The 6,296-nt window shown below is 39.2% G+C and overlaps 1 pseudogene across 1 annotated transcript; it reads left to right on the forward strand.

Annotated features, from left to right (window-relative positions):
- The first annotated feature begins 1,723 nt into the window (after window positions 1-1,723).
- On the forward strand, window positions 1,724-2,342 carry LOC308414256 (ras-related protein Rab-1A-like; annotated as a pseudogene). Its single transcript has one exon. The product of its transcript is annotated as a ras-related protein Rab-1A-like (transcript).
- Window positions 2,343-6,296: the final 3,954 nt, after the last annotated feature.

The following is a 6,296-nucleotide window of genomic DNA, read 5'->3' on the forward strand; positions in this document are numbered from 1 at the left end:
AGATATTCAGTGAGCCTCTAATAATGGTGATATGGTTATAGTAGAACAGTTATTGTTTCACAGTAAGACATGAAAGAAGTTGTTGGACAGTCCATACAAATGCCATCATACTGAAGTTGTATATGAACTGTCTGTTGTGTTAAAGAATTCAAAAGACCCCCATCTATTCCAACGAAGACTAAGAAAAAAATTGAAAATGGTACATGCAAATGTTTTTGGCAGGGAGGTAGGGTAAGGAAAAAGACACTCAACATTAGGTAATAACACAAGGTCCTGTCAGAGGTAGAAATGTGTTGAAAGATAAATGGCAGGGACTTGGATCATTGATGTGAACATATGTTATAGTTTAGTATTATTAAATAAGCAAGGAGAGGAGGTGTATATGGCCAGACCTTTTGTTCCACACTGTGCCTATTTCTTGCTCTGAGACATGGTAAGGAAACATAATGGTAAGGACCAGAAGAGAAGCAAAGCTGTCTGATTGCCTCTTAACAAAGTCGTCACATGACTAAATGAGAGTACTTGTGATTAGGTATTACTAATCACTGCCATCATATGTAAAAGTACTTCCTGATCCACTAAGATGGTATTGAGTTCGCACATGCTGCCACCTTGTCTTCCCAATATGACAAATGTTCATTTTCTCAAATTATGGCTAGAATAAATTGCTCTTATTGAAAAAGTTCCTTGTGTTAAAATTAGTTATATTTATGAAATGCTAATAAAATCCTTTAAAAATAGAATTAACATATGTATGGCTAATGTGATACTAATTCAAATTTAGTTTTTACTTTAAAAACCAACTGGTAGATCCTAACTCACCAAAGCACTTGACTATCTGAGATAACTTTCATTTTTGATGGTATGCAATATATGCATTTTTTTTCACATTTTCTCAACTAAAATGCTTCCATCTGCGTTTTCAAACACTGCATCAATCCCTGTGGGAGGTTTTCTTGTTGTTTGTTTGTTTGTTTTGCTTGCTACTAATTTTACTCACATGTGTACTATAGTGACATTCAGTACATGAAACAGAAATTGATCCTACGGAGCACATTCCATTTATTTATTTTTGAATAAGTCCCAATACCTCAAAATAGATGTAGAATAGAAATCAGAATGTATAGTGGGTTTGACCTAATGTTGTTTGTATTATGTTAATTTTGGCCAACCAAATTGCCCAAGAATTTGTCTTCACATTTCCAAGCAAGACAATATGAGAGCCTGTCCCTTGTTGGTTTTGATTGGTAAATAAAGTTGCCAGCAGCCGATGACTGGGCAGAGCAGAGACAGGATTCTAGAGCAAGGGACCAAGGAAGGAGGAATGAGAGCTGTCAGCCCAGAAGGTAGAGAGGAGACCCTGCTTGTCAGAGAGCTTAATTGCCTGCCTGTAGGAGCCCGGGCAGCCCCAAAATGGTCGCCTGATTGGGGCCAGCTCAGCAAAGATGAAAGATAGATTTTAGGACGCTGCCGCCATCTGGGCCGTGAAAGGCCCCTTGGCCTAGGCTTCCCCAGTTCCTGGTTCGCCGGCGGCCTTTTTGGGTGGAAGCGATCACTGAGTGGCGGCGGCTGCTGATTGTGTTTTAAGGGTCGGAGTGGGGTCGACGTTTGAGCTGCCGGGACAGCTTAGTTCATTCCTCCTCTTCCATTACCCATGGCGCCGAGGCTTGGGGGAGGCGGCTGCATCAGCAAGGGCGGTGGCGGCGGCGGCAGCTGCAGTGACATGTCCAGCATGAATCCCGAATATGATTATTTATTCAAGTTACTTCTGATTGGCGATTCTGGGGTTGGAAAGTCTTGCCTTCTCCTTAGGTTTGCAGATGACACGTATACGGAAAGCTACATCAGCACAGTTGGTGTGGATTTCAAGATACGAACTATAGAGTTAGACGGGAAAACAATCAAGCTTCAGATATGGGACACAGCAGGCCAGGAAAGATTTCGAACAGTCACTTCCAGTTATTACAGAGGAGCCCATGGCATCATAGTTGTGTATGATGTGACAGATCAGGAGTCCTTTGATAACGTTAAACAGTGGCTGCAGGAGACAGATCGCTATGCCAGTGAAAATGTCAACAAGTTGTTGGTAGGGAACAAATGTGACCTGACCACAAAGAAAGTAGTAGACTAAACAACAGCAAAGGAATTTGCAAGATTCCCTTGGAATTCCATTTTTGGAAACCAGTGCTAAGAACGCAACGAATATAGAACAGTCTTTCATGACGATGGCAGCGGAGATTAAAAAGCGAATAGGTCTTGGAGCAACAGCTGGTGGTGCAGAGAAGTCCAATGTTAAAATCCAGAGCAGTCCAGTCAAGCAGTCAGGTGGAGGCTGCTGCTAAAACCCGCCTCCGTCCTTTTCTCACAGCAATGAATTCGCAATCTGAACCCAAGTGAAAAAACAAATTACCTGAATTGTACTGTATGTAGCTGTACTACAACAGATTCTTACTGTTTCCACAAGGTCAGAGATTGTAAATGGTCAATACTGACTTTTTTTTTTTTTCTATTCCCTTGACTCAAGACAGCTAACGTCATTTTCAGAACTGTTTTAAACCTTTGTGTGCTGGTTTATAAAATAATGTGTGTAATCCTTGTTGCTTTCCTGATACCAGATCGTTTCCCGTGGTTGGTTAGAATATATTTTGTTTTGATGTTTATATTGGCATGTTTAGATGTTGGGTTTAGTCTTCTGAAGATGAAGTTCAGCCATTTTGTATCAAACATCACAACCAGTGTCTGTCAGTTTCCATGCATAAAGTTTAGTGAGACGTTATATGTAAGATCTGATTTGCTAGTTCTTCCTGGTAGAGTTATAAATGGAAAGATTACACTATCTGATTAATAGTTTCTTCATACTCTGCATATAATTTGTGGCTGCAGAATATTGTAATTTGTTGCACACTATGTAACAAAACTGAAGATATGCTTAATAAATATTGTACTTATTGTAAGTAAAAGAAAAGATAGATTTTAGTAAATAATGACTTGGGAATATCTGAGGGAGGTGGATTAGGCACATTGAGGTTAAGAAGTGGCCCAGCCATTGAGCTGTTTAAAGCATATAAACATATGAATGCTACGTATTATGTGTGCCTTTCGTTCAAGAAGCAGAACATTGGAGCAGGTAGAGAGGAACTCACCACCATTGACATCCATTCAAGTGTGTGACTGGGTACTGCTACAAGGATGCCTTCTTCAAAGTTACAAAGTACACTTCTTCTTGAGAAAATTTTGAATATCGATTTATTTGTTTGTTCTAGAAAAAGTCAGTTTAATCCAAAATTTAAAACTTTTATACCATTTAAAAACTGAGTGTAGGTAATTAGGGTAGTTTTGCCATATTTATTTCATTTTTATATTATCTATATTTGTTATATACATATATATTTATATATAAATATATATATATATATAATATTTACACATATACATATACATATATATATGTATAGGTTTTCTTCTTCACTTAGGGTTTTGTAAGAACTAGAGTACCCTGGTTTAAAGCTGAAATCTCAGTACTCGGAAGGCCAAGGAGGGACAATCACAAGTTGGAGGCTTGGGTTATAAAACAAGTCCAAAACAAGGCTGGGCCTCAGAGTGCAGCAATGTCAATCAAATAAATAGATAAGTTACAAAGGAGTTGGTTTGTATAGATGCCAGTCACCTATATTTCTGTAGAAACTAACTTAAAATCATGGAGTTTAGAAATATAATTGTTCTCTGAACGGAGCCAAATACATTCTTCCCCCTCTATTGAATTGTTGTCCTGTTTACCATTTGAGGAGTTTATTTCAATCCAGCCCTTCCCAGCTACTTATGGATACGGAGAGGATGGAACCAAGTGAAGGTCAAATTCTTACCAGAAGCCAGTGCTTTTCAAGTCCCCCAGTTTTAGATTTAGGAAAAATACACACTCTTATCAAAATTTTACTTTGAGCACGGAGATGGCTGGAGAAAATGTTCCGCTATCATACTGCTCGACAGACAAATTAAAGACTGTAAGACATAAAGGGCAAAACACTGCTCAAGAGGCAATGTCCCGGCTTCCTCTCAGTCTAGACAGGAGGAGATAAAGACCTCAAAGTGCACTCCTTCGAGAATACCAGCTCTAGGCTGCGGGGACACAATCTGATGAGGGAAACCAATAGAAAAGTTAGAAAAAAATGTCACAGTGCCAAAGTGAAGTCCATGATTTTGTGAGCTTCAGGCACTTAAAGCAAAATTAAAGACAGAAGCACCTGCAGCCTAAAGGAGACACATGAGGGAGGGAGGTTGTTTGTTCCAGACTTACACTCCAAAACTGTAGCCCGTGCCAGTGATGTGTCCACGCATTCGGATGCCTAGAATCTGGATAATGGTTTTCTGTTCACGACACGGGCAAGTGCTGCCCACCTAAACCAGTTTTGCCGAAGGGAGAAATAGGGCTAGTTCTTAAATGTTCACCAGGAAATTAGGTATATGACTCTCCTGTGTAATTAATTGTCTGTAGCGAGTCACATGACCCCAGGCAACCGTCTGACCTGAAAGTTTTTCTTCTGGTAATTTGACTAGGGGAAGACAGCGATAAATATTAGATGGGAAAAGCTGAAAATGCAGTAGACCTGTGAAAACTAAACTGCCAAACACCCCAGGAACCAAAATAAGCTACAATGTGACCAGTTTTAAAAAGTGGATCTGGATGATACAAGAACATACTAATTAACTCATCTGAGGGAAGCAGTGACAGTAGGAATTTTAGCTTGAGCCAACGTGGGCCAAATCGTCTTGTATAAAATAAAGAAAATGTGAGGTAAACAAACAGTCAAATCAGGATAAATCATTCTTAAAGTTTGTGGGGTTTTGACACATTATCACATGGTCATTCTTTCCCTTGCTTCATGCTTTTGCTGCTCTTCATATTTTTCATTGAAATTACATAAATTTTAAAGTCATGGCTATTTCCCGTTTTAGAACTACAATTAAGCGCTACTGAATGAATTAGGATTCGCCTCTGCCAGGGATGGACCCTGTTTGTTTTACACTACAAAACAGCTCTGAAGTCTTACACATGCACACCACACTAAGCAAACAAAGTCTACTGCAGGCATATGTTGGTAAGGTATGTATGTGTATGTGTAAAAAAGAGCAAACAAAGAGAAAGGGGACATCAGTCAGAGAGAGGACAAGAGAGGACATTGGGGAGGTTAGAGGAAGAAACATTAAAACATAATACAATTGCATTTTTAAAATAAAATGTTGGAAAAGCAAATGTAAAAAGACAGGTATATGGAAAGGAATTCCCAGTAACTCACTGTAACAGTCTAAAAAAATAAAATGTCCACCATGGTCGCTCAGACTGTGAAGGTGGCCATGGCAAAGCTCAGTGATCTGAATCTCCCATGATGAAAGGAGAAAACAGACTCCCTCAATATGCTTTCTATCTGCCACCCATGGCATACACACACACACACACACACACACACACACACACACACACACAATGTTGTATTTTTGTAGTACCCCATTTATCCACACTCTTTCCCACTTGAAGTCACACTTATTCACAATCTACTACTCTCAGATAATATAAAATGAAAATTTCCAAAATCAGTTAGAAATAGTCCACTGTCCTTCCTTCCCCACACCAAAGCGCAACTCCTTCCTGCTACATTCTCACTCACTAGTCTCTGCTTTCCAGGCCATGCCTGTCTTTAGTAAAATCTTTGTGATTCTCCCAAAAGTGAAACACAAGTGGTACCTGTTATCTGAATAGTGCAAAGAACAGACAAGAGACTTTTCAGTAAGCCATCAAACAAAAAAATCAAATAAATAAGATATATACACAGAAAGAAAAAGACAGGACCAAGAGTCAAATCAATAGGCTCATAGGGAGTGACATTATTTCAAAGAATTAGGATCTGTGGCTTTTGTGAAGTATGGTTGGCCTTGGAGAAACCATATCACTCTGGGTGTGTTTTGAGGTTTCAGAACCTCAAGCAAGGCCCAGAGTCACTGTCTTTTCCTGCAGCTTGCTGATCAGGATGTAGAGCTCTCAGCATGACTCCAGCACCATGTCTGGCTGCATGCTACCATGCTTCCCACCATGATGATAATGGACTAAACCATTATCTGAACTGTAAGCAAGCTCCAATTAATTATTCTTCTTTATAAGTGTTTCTGAGATGATGGTGTCTCTTCACGTCAGTAGAACACTGAATAAGAAACAGTGACAACTACACATATTTATATATGAAAACATATATCTATGCATATGTTCTGTATGTAATAATATTGTTGTGTTCTCTAAAGGATAT

This window comes from Micromys minutus (genome assembly GCF_963924665.1).
Source record: "Micromys minutus genome assembly, chromosome: 33".
NCBI classification, from domain to species: Eukaryota; Metazoa; Chordata; class Mammalia; order Rodentia; family Muridae; genus Micromys; species Micromys minutus.